Consider the following 19,800-nt stretch of genomic DNA (forward strand, 5'->3'; position numbering starts at 1 on the left):
GTACGATCGGAAAACCTTACCAAGCGGTCGGGAGAAACCGTTCGGTTCCGCGAAAACCGTAGATTTTGGGTCCGGGGATTTGGTTACGCCAAGTTTCATATTTGACGCCCTTTCGGTTACCGATGTTGATTGTTTTACTAACCTAAGATTTCATGCAGATGCAATATCGGATGAGGTAGGTCCTAAAAAAAAATCTGAGTATTCATACGGATGGGATTTTTCTATCCTAATCAATCACAATCGGCAAAAAATAATGCGCAATCAAAATCATTACAATCGATCAAATCAATCAATCAAGGTTCAATATGTCTAAAATGGCCCTATCGGCCCACACAAAAATCAAATTTGGGTATCGGGGTGATTTGGTAAAAATTTGGGGCGGATGGCCCGTAAGGGTAGAATGGTCATTTTTGGGGTTTGGGACCCGAAAATCACAAAATTTCGATTTGGCCAGTTGAATGTGGCCATTTCTCATTTTTTGTGATTTTCTTGAATTTTTCTAATTTTTTCTATTTTTTTGGAATTTTTATTTATTTTTCAAAAATATTGGGAATTTTCCGGATCGAAATTAATCAACCCTCGTAGTCTCAAAAATTTTCGATCCGGACTTTATGAGTCCCGAATCGATCTACAAATTTTTAGAAATTTTTTTATGAAAATCGGGAATTTTTATGAATTTTCTAAGTATTTTTACAATTTTTTTGGATTTTTGGAAATTTCTTTTTATTTTTTTATTATTTTTTATTAAAGAACCGGACCGGGTCAACCCGGTCAACGGCCGGTCAATCCGGTCCGACCGCCCGTAAACTTACTCTACACCTATACGACACCGTATACGTATTTATCTATTTATTTTTGATTTTCTAAAACTAATTTCTAATATTCGAAATCTAAGAAATAAATGGACGGCCGAGATCAATCCTCGGAATCGATCTCGGCCGTCAACTCACAATTAAACAAAACGACGCCGCTTCGGACTAACGAACGGACGGCCACGATCTAACCTAGATTGAATCGAGCCGCTCGTTCCCTACACGCTCTAAACGACGCCGAATCGGTTAAATGGACGGACGGCCACGATCTAACCTAGATCTAATCCGAGCCGTTCGTCTCTCCCTTAGACAAAACGACGTCGCACGCCTTAATACCTTGAACGGCTGCGATCAATCCTAGATGCAATCCCGGCCGTCCACTCCCTATCTACTCTAAACGACGTCGCCAAGACTCTAACAAACGGCACCGTTTTTGATTTATTGAATTATTTACCTAATATATCTAATATCCGAAAATACAAAAAGCAAGATCCGACGGCCACGAGATCAAACTCATATAATAATCCCGGCCGTCGGATCGAGTCCGAGTCGGCTCGCTCGCGCCAACGGCCGAGCCGACTCGGACGTGAGCTGGTCCAACCGAGAGGACGCCACGTCGGCTCATTGACTGTTTGACTCGACACGTCGCCTTGTCGTCTTCAACCTCACGACGGCGCGACGAACGGCCGAGGTTTCCCGGCGAGATCCAACGGTGAAACCTCGGCCGATCAAACTCAAACCAACGCTAATTTACTCGCTTTCACATCCAGATTAACATACTCTAAGATCAAGCAATTTCAACGGCTAAAACGTGAGAATCGAGCTAATCACGATTACGGCAACACGGACTTCAATCAAGCAACACAGAGCATAACAATGGAATTCAAGCTTTAAACACGTTAATATAGAGTTAAGGACACTTACCTCGGGCTCCGATCGAGCCCGGAGTTGCTAGATACGCCCGGCCGAAGTCCGACCGGGACGAGGTTGGTTGGAGGTTTGATTCGACTCGATCGGGCAAAATCAATGCGAAAGAACAATGCGATTGTGGTTAGTGAGGTTCAGAAGGTAAAAGGCACACATCAATTTCACGGATTATACTCGAGAGCGAGTGATGCCATAGTTGCACAAGAACAAAGCTTGAAGTCGAACTCACCGTTTTTGGACGTTGCAGGTCAATCCAGGCGGCGCGATTACTTCCTTGATCTTCGGGTGAGCTTCGGGAAGTGGTTTCTCAGCTCGAGTTGGTCCGAATCGGCCGGACGAGTGACTCACGGTCGGAGCTCCAGCGAAGCCAACTCAACACTCGCGAGAGCTTCTCTCTCTTAATCTCTCTCTTTCTCTCTCTATTCTGTTGCCTAGGCGAGCAAATGAACCTCCCTCTTCTAGAATTCTCCCTTTGCTATTTATACTCGCATTTTGAATTTTGGGCGCGCACGGTGATGATTCACCGACTCACTTCGCACGTGCCCAAGCGTGCGAAGTGAGTTGGACGGAGACCGGAACGGAATAGGATTCCGTCCCGGCTCCGTTTGGCAATCCGGCAACGCCAATTGCACGCGAATTGAGCTGGGTTTGCAGATTGTTGACTTTTTCACGTTGCCGCAGCTTTGACCGGCTCGCCGGAGCTCTTCCGGCGGCCATTGTCCTCGGAGTTTGGCTTAATCGACGCATATTTACCTGAGGAACAAAACGCCCGGGTTAATTGACACAATTATCATCGATTGCATGGCCAATTTGTTCATTGAAATTCATCCAGGTACTGTTCATGTGCGCGGGTGTTCTGAGGAAGACGATGCACTATTCTGGACCGGTCCGGTCGGTCCGACCGGCGGTCAGACCGGTCCGAACCGGTTCAGACGGTAAACTTCACGCAATTTTCAAAATTAAACAAATTTGGCTGGGAATTTTTGCAATTAAACCTCAAAATTGGACTCGGGGCCTAGATATTATCTAGAAATGTGTTTTTGCCCAAAATTTCCCATCAATTTATATGAAAACCCCAAATTTTTCTAAATCGGCAAATTGGGGAAAAACTCAATTGGACGTCTAATTGATAAAATTGGACTATGAGACCTATGCCAATAGATTCAGAATGTGTTAAAACCCCAGGGGTGATCCAATTGTGTATAGAAAATTGCTCAATTGAGAGTAATTTCAAAAATTGCAAAGTTGAGGGACTTAATTGCAAATAATTTGGGGATTTTGCCTAATTTGTGCAATTCGCGCAATTTAGGGTGCAATTGATCAAATTGAAGTTCAAAGGGACCACAATTGAATGTCTAGACTTAAAATGTGCAAAAATTACAAATAAAAAGACTCAATTGGTATTTTTTGTGCAAATTCAACCTTAGGCATTGTGAAGAAACACCTAAAATTGAACTCAATTTTCAATTTTTCTTGAGATCAATATAGAAAGGGAATTAAAAGAGAAATATTGGACATTTTTCTGTATTTTTGTGACCTCGAAAAGTATTTTTTATGATTTTTCAAGTATTTTCTTATTTTCCGAAAATATTAAAAAAAAGTGAAAAATATGAAAAATTATTTTTTGTTCCAAATTGGTTCCTTAAGCTTGGCCAAGGCTTCCAATGTTGAATTTATAATTTTTTAATTTTTTGTGAATTTTTAATGAATTTTGGAAAATAAAACTAAAGAAAAGCGATTAAAAATTCGGGTGTCAACAAATGCCCCTCTTTGAAAGTAATCTCGGTCGAGGTTGCTTTCAAAGACAAGGTGACACCTGGATCCTTAATCGACTCTGCTGGGGAAAAATCTAAAGAAAATAAGTCTTTGACATTCGATTGCTTTACCTTCGCAGTTTAAGCTCCGACTCCGTGGGGAATTATTTCGAGTTCATGCTCATTTTATGTGAAAGAGAAATGAGAAGAGAGAGACTTACCCGTAGCTCACCTGTCTATGGTTTGAGATTTGTCGATCCGAGGTTGAAAGATTCCAAGTGCATGGAATTACCCGTGAATGGCGCGACGAGATTTGCAATGGTCGGCGTCCGTATGATGTCGAGTGGTGATTTGAAGATTTGGAAGGAAGGTTCACCCTTGTAACAAAGGGGTTTCACCTATTTAAAATGGGTTTGACTATCCACTAGGGATTCATCATTTAAAAAGGGGGCAGATCGGCTTTCGTCTCTCCCGACTACTCACCGTCTGAAAGGGGAGGTTCACCCTTGTAACAAAGGGGTTTCACCTATTTAAAAAGATTGGCTATCCTCCATGCGGGGACTCACCATCTAAAAAGCAGATCGGTTTTCGTCTCTCCAGCTACTAACCGTTCGAGAGGGAGGTTCACCCTTGTAACAAAGGGGTTTCACCTATTTAAAAAAAGATTGGCTATCCTCCATGCGGGGACTCACCATCTAAAAAGCGGATCGGCTTTCGTCTCTCCCGACTACTAACCGTCGAGGGGGAGGTTCACCCTTGTAACAAAGGGGTTTCACCTATTTAAAAAAGATTGGCTATCCTCCATGCGGGGACTCACCATCTAAAAAGCGGATCGGCTTTCGTCTCTCCAGCCTACTAACCGTTCGAGGGGGAGGTTCACCCTTGTAACAAAGGGGTTTCACCTATTTAAAAAGATTGGCTATCCTCCATGCGGGGACTCACCATCTAAAAAGCGGATCGGTTTTCGTCTCTCCAGCTACTAACCGTCCGAGAGGGTGCCATCTCGAGGACCTAGGTTAACTAGTGTACCTACGAGCTCAAACCCTATTTCAAATTTTCAAATAAGCGGATCGGTTTTCGTCTCTCCAGCTACTAACCGTCCGAGAGGGTGCCATCCGAGGACCTAGGTTGACTAGTGTACCTACAGAGCTCAAACCCTATTTCAAATTTTCAAATAAGCGGATCGGTTTTCGTCTCTCCAGCTACTAACCGTCCGAGAGGGTGCCATCTCGAGGACCTAGGTTGACTAGTGTACCTACGAGCTCAAACCCTATTTCAAATTTTCAAATAAGCAGATCGGTTTTCGTCTCTCCAGCTACTAACCGTCCGAGAGGGTGCCATCCGAGGACCTAGGTTGACTAGTGTACCTACAGAGCTCAAACCCTATTTCAAATTTTCAAATAAGCAGATCGGTTTTCGTCTCTCCAGCTACTAACCGTCCGAGAGGGTGCCATCTGAGGACCTAGGTTGACTAGTGTACCTACAGAGCTCAAACCCTATTTCAAATTTTCAAATAAGCGGATCCGAGGACACGGGGACTCCGGAAGACCCGCAGAAAATCCAAGTTAATCAAATCTTAAAATGCAACTTTTCCGAGGATTTGGGGTCACCGGGGAACTCCGTAAAGTTCAATCAAACATGATTAATATGACAACTTTAAGTTCTTGGGAGAAATTTAAGAATTCTAGACAAATTTTCAAAGTGTATTTGTGAGGGAAATGTGTCCAATCACAATTTCAAATCTCCATCGAGGATGGATTTTGAATGACACATCCCGAGTGTTCTTCAAAAAGGTTGTTTTAAAAAATTTTCAAAAGGATTTTCCTTCATCCAAGAGGGCTTCTCACCGTTTTGGAAAGGCTTTTTCTTAAAATTCAAATCTCGCTCACAGGAAACCTAACCTCGAGGTTTCGGGATCATTCGAGATTCATACAATCCGACTAATCGGAGAAGGCATTTTAAAAGGGACCGTAATTCGGGCCAGGTCAAAGGCTTTTCAAAGGATATTCATTTTGAAGTTTAGAAATGAATTTTGATCAACAATAGTTTCTTCGGGTCTACAAGTCAAGAACCCCGAAGTCATGATAAGACGAGATTGTACTTACCCCTTTAAGCGGTAGCTTCCCGTATGATTTCTTGCATCGACCGAAACACCTCTTAGATCGAAAAGTTTTGGTGACAGGTTGTATCTTGGTTTAAGGTGGGCTCTTTAAGAACGGCCATATTTTCAAAAGAGGGTGAACTTTGGTGATCACCTTGACATTTCTCCAGCTTTCATTTGCCTTTTGCGTAAGATTCACGATCATTCTTTTTCCAATTGATTTTGAGGATTTTCCTCTTTTCATCTTAATGATTTTTCTTTAGGATTTGCCCCTTTTCGGGATGCTCTTTTCATGGGCTTTGGCCTTGCTTTTACCAGGCACTTTGCTTTTTCTAGCCCTTTCATTCTTCATCATTTTTGCACCGATCGGCTCTTTTGAGACCAAGTATCAAAATTCTTCCGATCATGCTTTTTGATTCATTGCTGGTAATTCCTTTGCTTTGCCCCAGGTGTGGGGGGTGATCACCAACAAGGGTTTAGAAATGAATATTCAAAGGTTCAAATTGGCTTTTCAAAGGGTAAGTGTTTGGGATATAGAAATGAAATGCTTTTCTTCACTTTGAGGTGTTCCAAGTCTTTGCCGTAAATCACCCGAAGCTAATCACAAAAGATTGATGCAGTCGATACAATAAAGTCTTACCCGACCTTTTCTCCAAGGAATCATCCAATGAACCTCCAAATATGCCCCATTGTGGGGTGGTTCTTGACAGGGTTATATTCATAAAATTCTCCCTTTTTGGCTCGAGTGGTTATCAAGGGATACAAATGTGTATGGATAATTTTGAAATGGAAATGCCTTTCATCATTTAAATCCATGTAATCACCGCGAATGATCCCTACGTCCCAAAATTAAGCTCTTTCGCTCTATCACTCTCACTCATCACTCAAGTGTGTCGGGGACGTGTTTAAGGACAAAGTTTGCCTCTTTTCATTTGAAGGATCATTCTTTTGAAAAGCTTTCAAAGCATGCCCTTTTATAGAAACTCGGGCGTTTTCGTCAAAATTCATCGTTTGCCAAATGTTCTCATCAAAGATAATATTCAAAAGATGTTTCGTAATTTGTAAGGAATATTTCTTTGAAAGGGCCTTGTGGCTCTATAATTCCAAGTTTTTTTTCAATTTCAAGCACGACGGCGTATGAAAATTCTTTGTAAAGAAAGAGAACCTCAAACCTGTCTTCTTCAAATATTGGCTTCGTCCCCGTAAAAACAAAAGGAAACAATCAGTCCAAGGTATTCAAAATTTTAAGTTCAAGCGATTTCTTCTCGTCTCCTTCGGACGTTGACCCTCGTCTCCCGTAAAAAACAAAAGGAAACAATCAGTCCAAGATATTCAAATTTTCAAATCCCGAAGTGATTTCTTCTTGTCTCCTTCGGATGTTGACTCCTGTCTCCTCTTTCGGGTGTCGACTCTCCCGTTTCCCGTAAAGAACAAAGGAAACAATTAGTCCAAGATATTCAAAATCCGTGATCCAAAGTAACGAGATAACTTCCCTGTTTTGACCGGTTGCTCGCAAAGTTCTTCATGATTCCCAGTCCACCTACAAAATACAAACGTATGCAAATGCATGTATGCGAGATGTCATGCAAATGCAAAATTTTCATGTGACTCATATCGCTCATCAACCGCTCCGAAGCTCAATTTATTTCAAGGAAAATATCTCTTCACGGCATCCGAATTCACCTGGACTTGCCAATTCTTCTCCATCCATGTTTACAAGTATAAGAGCTCCCCCGGATAAGACCTTCGAATCACATAGGGGCCTTCATAATTTGGCATGAATTTGCCTCCCTGGGTGTTGTGCGTTTGGGAGCATTTTCTTCACAACTAGCATCCCCGCTTCAAAACTTCTAGGTTTAACCTTCTTGTTAAAAGCTCGGCCACTTTCTTCGATAACTTTGACCATGACAGATAGCCCTTAATCGCTTTTCGTCAATCAAATTCAATTGTTCGTGTCTCTGTCGACTCCATTCATCTTCCGTGAGCCCTACTTGAGACAGTAATCCTTAAAGAGGGGATTTCCACCTCTACCGGTAGGACCGCTTCCATACCGTATACCAAAGAGTAAGGAGTTGCCCCGGTTGAAGTACGAATTGAAGTTCGGTAGGCCATGAGAGCATATGGCAATCTTTCGTGCCAATCTCGATATTTCTCAGCCAGTTTTGGCCAATATCTTCTTGATGTTCTTGTTTGCCGCTTCCACGGCTCCATTCATTTGCGGGCGGTAAGGCGAAGAATTAAGGTGTCGTACCTTAAATTGTTCCAATAGTTGATCGACAACCTTGTTGTTCAAATTTGAGCCATTGTCTCGTAATGATGGCTCTTGGCACTCCATATCTTGAGATGATATCTCGCTTGATAAACTTAGCCACACTATTCGCAAGTGACATTGGCATATGAGCGGCTTCAATCCATTTAGTGAAGTAGTCAATAGCCACCAAAATAAAGCGATGTCCGTTTGAGGCCTTTGGGTTGATAGGGCCAATCATATCAATTCCCCACATGCAGAATGGCCATGGCTCGACATTTGATGTAGCTCGGTTGGCGGCGCATTTATCCTGTCGCCGTATACCCGGCATTGATGACAGGATCTAACATGCTGGTTGCAATCCGACTCGATAGTCAACCAAGAATACCCGAGTCTCATAATCTTCTTGGCGAGGAGGTGGCCATTCATATGCGGTCCACATTCCCCTTCATGAATCTCTTTCATAATGAGATTTGCTTCTTTGGAATTCACGCACCTCGACAGGATCGAGTCAAAGGATCTCTTGTATAGGATCTGTCCGCCGAGGAAAAATTTAGATGCCATCTTGCTTATGTACTTTTTATCTTCGGTTGATCGTTCAAGGGAATTCGCCCTTCAAGTAGGTAATTCTTGATGTCATGATACCACGGTTCCTCATCGGGTTCTTCTTCAATGACCATGCAAGATGCGGGTTGCTCAAGGATGTCAATCCTTAACGGTTCTATCTCAAGACCATTTTGCACTTGTAACATGGCTGATAATGTGGCCAAAGCATCAGCAAAATGGTTCGAGTTCTCGCGAGATATTCGAAAGTAATCTCCTCAAAGTGTTGGATCAGCTCTTCGAGGTATTTATGATAAGGAATAAGCTTGGGATCCTTTGTCTTCCACTCCCCTTGAGTTTGTAAAATGATTAGCATGGAATCTCCATATACCAAGTAGCTTCTTCACCTTTAATGAGATGGCCAATTGTAATCCTAGTATGCGTGCTTCATATTCGTAAATGTTGTTGGTACAGGGGGAATACCAACTTGGCTGAAACTGGATAATGTTGATCTTCGGGGGATATCAAAAGCCCCAAGCACTCGATCCAGGTGAGGTTCACCGCACCGTCAAAGTACATTGTCCATTTGTCTTCGGATATATTCAGGATTTGACCTCCCTTGTTTTGCTCGAAACGTCCTTAGGAGGATTCTCGGCTAGCATGTCAGCAATTGCTCTTCCCTTGACAGATTTTTGGGGAGAGGTTTTGATATCGAACTCGAAAGCAGTATTTGCCATTTAGCCATCTTTCCCAACAATGTTGGCTTCTCCAAAAGGTATTTGATGGGGTCATTTTCGGTGACCAGCTCTATATGATAATGCAAGTGTATACGCCTCAATCTGTGGAGGACCCAAACCAATGCTACGCAAGTCCTTTCCACTTGTTGGGTATTTGACTTCGATGTTGTAAACTTTTTGCTCAAATAATATATGGCCCGCTCTTTACGATCCTTGGGGTTAGTTTGGGCAAGTAAAGCTCCCAAGGACTCATCATTAACCGTCGATATAGAGTTAAAGGAACGTCGGGGATAGGAGGTACCAATACCGGAGGTTGTACCGGATATTCCTTGATCTTCTCAAATGCTTGTTGGCATTCCGCATCCCATTTCACCTTTGCACCTTTCTTTAGCAACTTGAAGAAGGGTTTCGCCGTTTCGATAGTTGGGATATGAATCTGGATATATAATTCAATCTTCCCAAGAACCCCCTTACTTCTTTAACAAGAACGGGAGTTCCTATTTCCCATATGGCTTTAATCTTGGAAGGGTCAATTTCAATACCACGGCTGCTCACCACAAACCCTAGCAGCTTTCCGGATCTTGCGCCAAATACGCATTTCGCAGGATTCAACTTGAGCTTATACTTTCTCAATCGATCAAATAACTTCTTCAGCACTTTAACATGGTCTTCTCCAGGCTTGGATTTGGCAATCATATCATCCACATAGACCTCGATCTCCTTATGTATCATATCATGAAAAAGGGTCACCATAGCCCTCCGATATGTTGCACCTGCATTTTTCAACCCAAATGGCATCACCTTGTAACAAAAAGTTCCCCATTGTGTAGTGAATGAGGTCTTGATCTTATCTTTTTCCTTCAAAGCATGATCCGATTATATCCCGAGAATCCATCCATAAAGGAGAACAATTCAAAACCCGCAAGATGTCGTCGACGAGCACATCAATGTGCGGTAGGGGAAAATCATCCTTGGGACTAGCTTTGTTCAAGTCCCGATAATCCACGCATATTCTAATTCTCCCATCCTTCTTCTTAATCGGTACGATATTGGCGACCCAATCAACATATGGGACAGCCTCGATAAATCCAACTTTAAGGAGCTTCATCACCTCTTCCTTGATTTTATCCGCGATTCGGGATTCATTCTTCCGGGTGATTGATTTACTTGGTGTGCAAGAGGGATCTGTGGGCAAAGCATGCTCCACAATCTCACGATCTAGACCCGGCATGTCGGCATACGACCAGTGCGAAGATATCTTGATATTCCTTGAGTAACACCGTCATTCTTAAAATATCTCGCTGCAGACGGTGTCCTCCTATTTTCACTTCCTTGACGCAATCGAATCTCCCAAATTAATGATGATAGGTTCTTCGGAAATAGGAGGCTTAGATTCTTCGAAACAATCCCATTCTTTCTTGATATCGCTCACATCAACCTCGTCTATATCAACTTCGCATGCATAGTCATCGAGCCGATATGAGTCACATATTAACCTTGTTATGTATGGGTGGGATGACATGCCCGAAATGCACCATGAAAGGTTAGTATTCAAAGATAATAAAATTGAAGGATGCATGATTGCTATCATGAAAACATTTTTCAAATTTCAATTTTCTTAGATAAGGAAAGGAGAACTAGTCCACGATCTTCCCGGACATCCCGGTTCTCAAAAGCTGTTTAAAATCCTAGATCATATGGCGGATCGGGCCTCAAGTTTCATGGTAGAATCAATTGTCATCATCGGACCAATCCGTTGCTCCACATGTCTCGTAATCAAATTTGAAATGTTTTTCATTAATAAATGCAACTAAGAACAATACAAGATCTTGCACTTCCCGGATCACAAAGATGTGACCCAAAGGTGCTAAAACATCAAAAAGCTTTAAAGCAATTGCAGTAATCAAAATGCATTAAAAGATAAAGTTCGAAAGAGCCTTTTACTCGGGGGTGGGGAAATCATCGTCCGGCCCACTCAATTATCACGTTCACCCGATTATCCGAGGAACGGGTTGAATAAGTCTCGGCTCGCATCCTCGAAATGTCCTCATCTTTCAGCCATTTGCCTCCTTTAGAAAATACCTCGCATAAAGGATTTAGGAGCATTTTTCCTCTAGCTTTCCATACATCGGTACCTATGAAACGGCCACCTTGGCGCCCACGGCGTCCACGGTCTCCATAACGATTGTTTCGACCTCGGCCTCGACCTATGTTATTTTCCACTATTCCGCTATAACCTGCACCAACCTTGTGGTCATTTGAGCCCAAATTCAAAGGGTTACGAATTCCCCGACCATATTTCCCTAATCCAAAGACCCGAATAAATCCATTCGAGAGTAGCACTTTTCCCGCCATAGTTGCGGGTCTCGAAAGCTCTGGTATAGCCACCTTTGCATTTGGTAACACATGCATGATGTATACAATGTCGAAGGTGTGATAACTCAGCTCCTCCTCTTTTGAGGGTTCAATGTAAGGGACCATCCCTTTTAAAGTCGCTCGATGTCCCGTCTCGCCATGGACGGTGATCAACCGACCCTTGACCACAAATTTTAACTTTTGATGCAGAGAGGAAGGTACCGCTCCGGACACATGAATCCACGGTCTTCCCGGGAGCGGGGTGAAGGCGCTTGGAATATCCAACACTTGGAACGGTATAGAGAAAGTTACCGGTCCAATGTCAATGTCCAGCTCAATCTCTCCCACAACATTCTTGGAGACTCCATCAAATGATCGGATGGTGGCCTTGGATGTCTTCACAAAATCTTCATTGATCCCCAAGCTTCTCAAAGTGCTTAGTGGACACAAAGTTGAAAGCGGAACCATTATCAATTAAGACGTGAGGCACCTCTTTTCCGTGACACCTCACGGCTATGTAAAGGGCTTTGTTGTGGACCCGCCCTTCTTTCGGGAAGTCTTCGTCCGAGAAGGATATCTGGTCCTTCGAAGGATAGCACCCACAAAGTCTCCCAATTGCACTTCGTTAATTGTCTCTCGGAACATGCACCTCATCCAAAGCACCTTCAAAAGGGCGTCTTTGTGCTTTTCAGAATTTTTGAAGAGATCCAAGAAGGAAATGCGTGCGGGCATCTTCCGCAGTTGGTCAACGACATCATATTCACTGGTCCTCACGACCGATTGCAAATTCTCAACCTCTTCCGCAGTTGGGATTCTCTTTTCGTAATCCACTTCTCTCGGGGATAACATCTTCCGGATCTCATTATGGCGTCAATCTCGCCCGTTCCATAATCCCAATGAACCGCCCTTGAGTTGTACTCTTCCACAAGGCGGTAATTTAATCCTCACCGGTATGATCTTTTCGGTAGTGATTCGGATGTTGATGGTTTTTCCGAACTAGAAGCTTCTAACTCCCAGCTATCAACTTTGTTCAAATCAATCACGAAACGAATTGGGGCATCTATCATCCCAATCATCCCATCCTCATGAACGTCATCGGGGTTATGTTCTAGACCTGGCCTTACCGGCGTGGCATTTCCTTTATCGAAATCCCTCTCGCCTTTCTCTTCGACTCTCGGGATGATCCCTTCAATCCTCATGCCAATCTCCACCGAGATGTTGGAACGATGAGTACGTGTATGCATACATGCGATCAAAGTATTCCGCCGGAAGTGACTTTAGTACAAACTCCAGCATTTCTCTCTCCGACAACGGCGGTTGCACCATCACGGCGTGTTTCTTCCACCTTCTTGCAAAGAGCTCAAAACTCTCATCTTCACCTTTCCGGATATTCAACAGATTAGCCTTAGTGAAATAACCTCGATTCCAGCTTCAAAGTGTCGTGTGAAGTGTTCGATAAATCCTCCCGGCTCGGGACCCGGTCTAGATCGATTGATTGAAACCATACCAGCGCGAGGCCCGTTAAACTTTGTCCAAAGTTCCGAATCGGTGTTTCGTCATCTTCTTGGTGGCCAACCATTTGGCGAAGATAGTATGAGACATGCGCCGGAGGACACCCCGGCGCCATTATACTTCGTGCGGAAGACCACTCTCGGGTTCACACCTTGAGGCGGGACGTTTCTTGCTTGAGTAAGTGGCGTAATCAGCTCCTTCAACTCATCCATTTTCCTCGACACGTCATCTCCTTGCTCTTGAAGTAGAGCGATCTTTCGATTCCGTGTATCCATGGTCCGCCGTATCTCCGGAATCTGCATGCTTTCTTCTATCGCCATAGTATTCCTTTTGGTTGTCGATTGCGATAAATCTGCTACCATAGTTGTTAAATGACGCATGTGCGTCTCCATTAGAAAGTCGCATATCGACCTCTCGATTCTCCCTGTTCATTCCGAGGAGCCGCTTGGTCCTTAACTTCATCGATCGTTCCCACAAATTCATCGCTTGTGGGGTCATCCATTCCACCCCACCCATCGGGGACTACATCTCCGAGTCAACAAAGAAACTCGGGGCGCCGAATATAGCACTTTAAAGTTGTACCCACCACTATCTTCCCCCAGGTTATCAACTATTTCGCCCCTCTCTAGGGCTTTTCGCAAAAATCTCCTGTCGCCTCGGCGGGCCTTATCCAGACGGACTTCATATTCGTCTATCTCTTCAATTTCTTGACCATCTTTGACACTCATCAAATATCCCGAGGGTATTTTCAAAAGAGCTCCCCTCGTAGGTTTCATTGCGAACTCCTCGGACAAGCATGTTTACCGCCACGTAGGTTCCCTTGAAAGCGACATTTTCCATTCTTCCTATGACACCCAAGCTAATCAATTTTTCCAAGCAAGCCTCTTTTTGCTCTCGGGAAATACTCTCTCCTTCCGGGTATTGCGAGGCTAATGTCAAGACATCCCGCATTTTATCCATATTCACTATGAACTCCGTAACCTCTTCCTCTTCATCTCCAAAGATCGCGTTCACCTCACGATGCTCGGGTAGCGGGTTCCGCTGCACATTCGGTTCGGCTTTATCAAATTCCAGAACTTTTCCGTCGATCAATGCTTGCACCTTGAATTTCGGAGCGAGACAGGTTATCCGCGTTATGCCCCCTTTCTCCCATATGGTATACGCACGTCCGGGTCTCATCATACCCAGGAAATCTTGGCGGGTGAGCTCGAGGTGGCTCTTTTGCAACTAAACGATTCTCCAAAAGCATGGGTAACAATTTGGATAAGGGTCGGGGTAGTGGGGTAAAAACAACCGGGTTCTTTCGAATTCCGGTGGTTTGGAAGCGGTCCAGGAGGACGTTCCTTGGGTAGGAATTGAAGGCGAGAAATTTTCGGGCTTTGGCGGATTAGGGACAAAAGCTACTTCTCCCGGTTTGCTCCCTAATATCCCTTCTCAAAGGGTATTGGCGTTTGAAAGGCGCCTCGGGTATCTTCTTCTCTCTCGGTGCCCACTCATGACGCTCCGCCACCTTGATCGGGTGTGCAAATGTCGACACCCGGAGGTGTTCAGCTTGTCGAAAAATTCAAACGGAAGGGCCTTGAGAAACAGATCTATTAGTTCATCTTCCGGGACGGGCGGTTTTACTTGCACAGCCGGTGCTCTCCATCTCTCGGGCGTAGGCGCGAACGGCCTCGCTCTTTCCTTTTCTTGTCCTTAAAAGGTCCTCTCTAGTTAGGGCGGTCAAAGTGTTAAACTTGTATTGCCGAAGGAACTCGTCTGCCCGGTTTATCCCAATCGGCGAGCCTCTCTCGGCTCCAATTCAATGAACCACGCTAGGGCTGCCCCGAGATAGGCTTTCCTGGAAAGTGTTAACCAAGTAGTGGAATGTTGTCGGAGAACTGCGACATTCGACGCAAGTAATACTTCAAGTGCGCCTTGGGACACCCGGTCCCATTATATCTTCTTACAAAGTCCGGCTCCTTGTAATCGCGGGAACCTCTATCTTTTCGAACGGTGCAACCTTGTCGAATCTCGAGAGCTCATAACCTTGACTCGCCAAACACTCTTCGATCTTAGCGAGCCTCTTAATTTCCTCTTCCATTTTGAGGACTTGCTTCTCCTTTTTCTCCAGGTCAATCACAATGGGAGGATCCTTAGGCGGTCTTTCCGGATTCGTAGTTGGATTGGCGGCGGGCGCCGGATTAGCGTTTGCTCCATCGGATGGCCCCGCAGAGCTTGAGAATTAAGGTCAACGGGGTATCTCCCCGGCTTGCAATCATCATTGCCTTCATCTCCGCCACCATTGTGGCGATCACATTCATTTGATTCTCCGGATTACCCACACGAGGTGCGAGCTCTTCTTGTTCCATCCTTAACTTGCGCGTTTTACTGCGAGTCCTCGTATTTATCACTCACCCGATTTGAATATCAAATCGGTATGGGAAATATTAAGAATTGGAGACATTGATCCGTGGTAATTGACTTTTCTATATGTATGCATGAAATGCTCATAAAAGAGATAGTATGTATTCATTACAAACCAAATTGTTCAAAAGTATCTAAAAGATAACAAATATGTAAAATCTAAATGGGGGAATGGATCTATCCAAGTCGGGGACGCTTCCACTCTTCTTGCTCTTCTCGATCCATCGGAATCCCACAAGTATGGGTCTTCTCCCTCTTCGATATCCATTGCTCTGGATCTTCGGGAATGTACGGTTCTACTCCCGGTACATATGGTACTATGTACTCGGCTCATATGACTCTACTTCTTCAATCCGAGGAGATACGCACTCGGGTACATATGGCTCTACCATTGATTGGCGATACTCCTTAAACTTCGGATATACTCCTTGGAGGCCCCGTGAACGTTCATCTCATCGTCCAAATAGTCCGGCCATTCAACTTGTTGAAGTGGGGAATTCTTCAAAGCGTGAAGAATAAGCTTGATCCGGGCCCGATACAACTCCTTTGTTTCCTTAGTGAGCTTTCCTCGTATCATATCGAATGAGAAGATCCGGGACAAACATCCGGTGGTATCTCTTGTAGAACTCCAAATTGCCTCACCACTCGAATGGGGTAATACGCCACAGCGCCGGTACATCCCAATAAGGGAATAGGGTTATCTTCAATACCCGAAATGCGAGCTTCTACGATCTTGGGCCAAGTCAAACGCCATCTAATATGCTCGGGTTTCAAATTGTCCAATAGCTCAACCCACTTTTTGAATGAGTACTTGGGTACAAGGGATTGACACTTAAGGAAGGATCTAAGGGGGTGAACGTGCTCATTGATCTCATAACACCCCACCCGGAGTTGGAAAGTCTTTATATGAGAGGTGAACCACAAGTGGAGTAATCCGCTAGACGCTTGGAAAACGGCCTTTTTGAAGACTTGGAACGATTCATGGAGAGAAAAGTCTCAGCTAAGATCATGTACGAATAATCCCAGCGACAACACGCTTGTCCGGCTATATGAGTTATGGAGGGGTCAAAAGTAGTTCTAGAAGTCGGGAATAGAACGAATGCAAAGAAAGCCAAAATGAACACCTTTCCCGATTTATGACCGGTTTCGGTGGGTAGAGAGGAATAATTATCGAAAAGGAACGAGAATGTGAACTTGTTGGAATTGGACTTGTAAACTTTTTCAATTTCGAAGTTTTAAGGCGAAGGAAACTCGATAACGAACGAGTGGAATCCATGTCCAAAGGGGGTTGAGCTATACGTTCTTCAAATTTGGCCCCGATAATAGCGGTATACTCCTCAAGCGTAGGGGTCAATTCCAATCCTCGAAAGTTGAACGTCATTGTTCGCGCGTCCCATGCCTTGGCTAGTGCTTGAATGAGCGCCGGTTGGTATTCCACTTTGATCAAATCTACAAGTCGTCCCAAACGTCCTTCCACATAGGCTTTGTTGACGATGTCGAGGCGATCCCACCATATAGCGAGTTCCTTGCGCGGTATTGGGATGACTTTGATGTCTCCATTCCCCATGATCTAAAAAATGCAAAAATGATGATCCTAAAGTCAATTACCACAGTTTAATATGCATATGCATGTAATGTGATGCAAATGTGCTAACCAAATTCCATGTCATCTTTTGGTAACATGAGGGTCAACTACTCCCACTTGACCCAAATAAGCCAAATAGGGTAATTATGGACCAAATCTCACCCAAAGATGGCATGTAATTTGATTAGGATCGTTTAAGCGTAATCGGGGTAAAAAAGTCGTTCACAAATTGACAACTCATGAAATTTACAAGTCTAATACAATAAAGTCAAAAAAGATAGAACATGACAGTATCTAGAGATGTTCGGACAATAAATGTCGATGAAAGTACATAATAGACTCAAAATATAATGAAACCTAGAAAATGCCCCAAAGTCGTACTAATCTAGACAAGTAAGAATGGTATCCTCATCCGATGAAATCTCTACTATCTCGGGAAGCTTGATATCTTCTTCATCATCGGAGGATATGGTGATGATTTCCTTCTTCTTAATCGGGGAGTGTTTTGGGGCCGTCTTGGTTGCATGAGGCTTCCTCGCCAACTTCATGTACAATTCCCTGATTCTTTCTTTTCGCGCTCGAGCTCCAAATATCGTCCACATCGGGTATAATCGCAACTCTCGCTACGGATGCGGTTCCGTCCGTTGAGCTCTCGTCCGTGAACAAATCCGAAAACTCGGAATGTAGCGGGTACTCGGTCCTCGCGTCGAATGGTCCTCCGCTCCCATGTGAATACATCGGGTGCATCAACACGACTTTGGGGCGCCATCTATCCTAAAAAGGAAAATTTGACTTTCAACCCCGATCACTTAAACGATCTTACAAATTGTGATGATATGTAGTGGAAATGTATGATATGCAAAATTTAAATTTACAAGTTCAAAATAAAAGGGTAGAAAGCCTTACCAACCGATGTTACTCTTTTTTTGGTTTTTGGTTTTAGGTATACCAACCATCCATTTCACATGCGCATGAGACAGGTGAGGTTTAACTCTAAAGAAATCAAAAAGGCTCGGGTATGGACCTAAAAGGCTCCCGCTATACAAATCGATGGGCCGCCCACAAGCGCAATCAAACAACAAGTGGGTAGGACCATCAATCTTACATAGCGAGCGGGATCAAATATGGTCAACCCAAGTGCAATCAAACACAAGAGCTTTGCATACCGATCCCTATCTATGGCGACCTAAGAGGTGATTTCGCGGCTCGGGTTTAGGCGCTTGTGTGTGCAGTGTCGTGATCCTCGAAATATGCAAGACATGCACCACAATTTATATTCAAAACACCGCTTCAAAATTTGCATAAATAAACAAACAATCCAAAACTCCATATCTCGCATCAAAAATGGTTAGCACAGACGCCACCCCTTATAACTCCCATCTCGCATCAACATTTAACACTTTTTTTTGTTAGTGGACGTACCTCATCTTCAAGAGCATCGCAGAAAAACGAGGTTAGAAAACAATCAGCATTTTTATCGGCTTAAATCCTCTTAAAGTATTCCCCAGTGAGTCGCCGGTCTGTCGCGACCCTCCCGGAAATTTCCTCATTTCCCGGGGGTGGAATAGGGCTAACGAGCCGATCCCCTCCTTTTTATAGGCATATATATATATGGGGGATCGCGAGTCTCTCCCAAGACCCATTACTCGAATCGCGATGTCGGGTAAAATTTTTCAAATATCGAAATTTGACCTTGTGTGGTCGAGTGGCATGTGCGAGATGTACATGCAATTTGGAGTCGCCACCGATCGATTTATTGGAAGGTACGATCGGAAAACCTTACCAAGCGGTCGGGAGAAACCGTTCGGTTCCGCGAAAACCAGAGATTTTGGGTCCGGGGATTTGGTTACGCCAAGTTTCATATTTGACGCCCTTTCGGTTACCGATGTTGATTGTTTTACTAACCTAAGATTTCATGCGGATGCAATATCGGATGAGGTAGGTCCTAAAAAAAAATCTGAGTATTCATACGGATGGGATTTTTCTATCCTAATCAATCACAATCAGCCAAAAAATAATGCGCAATCAAAATCATTACAATCGATCAAATCAATCAATCAAGGTTCAATATGTCTAAAATGGCCCTATCGGCCCACACAAAAATCAAATTTGGGTATCGGGGTGATTTGGTAAAAATTTGGGGCGGATGGCCCGGAAGGGTAGAATGGTCATTTTTGGGGTTTGGGACCGAAAATCACAAAATTTCGATTTGGCCAGTTGAATGTGGCCATTTCTCATTTTTTGTGATTTTCTTGAATTTTTCTAATTTTTTCTATTTTTTTGGAATTTTTATTTATTTTTCAAAAATATTGGGAATTTTCCGGATCGAAATTAATCAACCCTCGTAGTCTCAAAAATTTTCGATCCAGACTTTATGAGTCCCGAATCGATCTACAAATTTTTAGAAATTTTTTTATGAAAATCTGGGAATTTTTATGAATTTTCTAAGTATTTTTACAATTTTTTTGGATTTTTGGAAATTTCTTTTTATTTTTTTATTATTTTTTATTAAAGAACCGGACCGGGTCAACCCGGTCAACGGCCGGTCAATCCGGTCCGACCGCCCGTAAACTTACTCTACACCTATACGACACCGTATACGTATTTATCTATTTATTTTTGATTTTCTAAAACTAATTTCTAATATTCAGAAATCTAAGAAATAAATGGACGGCCGAGATCAATCCCGGAATCGATCTCAGCCGTCAACTCACAATTAAACAAAACGACGCCGCTTCGGACTAACGAACGGACGGCCACGATCTAACCTAGATTGAATCTGAGCCGCTCGTTCCCTACACGCTCTAAACGACGCCGAAT

The sequence above is a fragment of the Rhodamnia argentea genome, chromosome 10, assembly GCF_020921035.1.
Source record: "Rhodamnia argentea isolate NSW1041297 chromosome 10, ASM2092103v1, whole genome shotgun sequence".
In the NCBI taxonomy this organism is placed as follows: domain Eukaryota; kingdom Viridiplantae; phylum Streptophyta; class Magnoliopsida; order Myrtales; family Myrtaceae; genus Rhodamnia; species Rhodamnia argentea.